We start from the raw sequence: 214 nt of genomic DNA, 5'->3' as shown, positions 1-214 counted from the left end.
ACTCAGGACTGTTCAACCCCAGTTACAGTAACATGTCTCTCAGAGACGATACAGTGTGTAACAGCTTCCTCTCAAGGTAGTCATTTCTTTGTCATCTAGTACTTCTCATTTAAATATGTATACTGTGATCTATGTGTGCTCTCCGTCAACATTAACAAACTGAACTTTTGATTATTTAGTTACTTCATCTGGAACTTCAACACAGCAAATCTTC

At 37.4% G+C, this 214-nt stretch overlaps 2 long non-coding RNA genes across 2 annotated transcripts in view; one reads left to right on the top strand and one right to left on the bottom strand.

The window, feature by feature from the left end:
• Positions 1–214, bottom strand: part of LOC116695259 (uncharacterized) — an 8,725-nt gene that overhangs the window by 5,090 nt on the left and 3,421 nt on the right. The window lies entirely within an intron of this gene.
• LOC116695261 (uncharacterized) overlaps positions 4–214 on the top strand; it is a 578-nt gene continuing 367 nt past the window's right edge. The window contains exons 1-2 of the long non-coding RNA XR_004333397.1: positions 4–76; positions 180–214. The exon at positions 180–214 is cut by the window's right edge and continues 133 nt beyond it. This is a non-coding gene — a long non-coding RNA (uncharacterized LOC116695261). The remainder of the gene's footprint in view (positions 77–179) is intronic.

Source organism: Etheostoma spectabile, chromosome 9 (genome assembly GCF_008692095.1).
Source record: "Etheostoma spectabile isolate EspeVRDwgs_2016 chromosome 9, UIUC_Espe_1.0, whole genome shotgun sequence".
Taxonomy (NCBI): Eukaryota; Metazoa; Chordata; class Actinopteri; order Perciformes; family Percidae; genus Etheostoma; species Etheostoma spectabile.
Note: the sequence above shows the minus strand (reverse complement) of the source record. Positions and strands in the feature narration are given on the sequence as shown.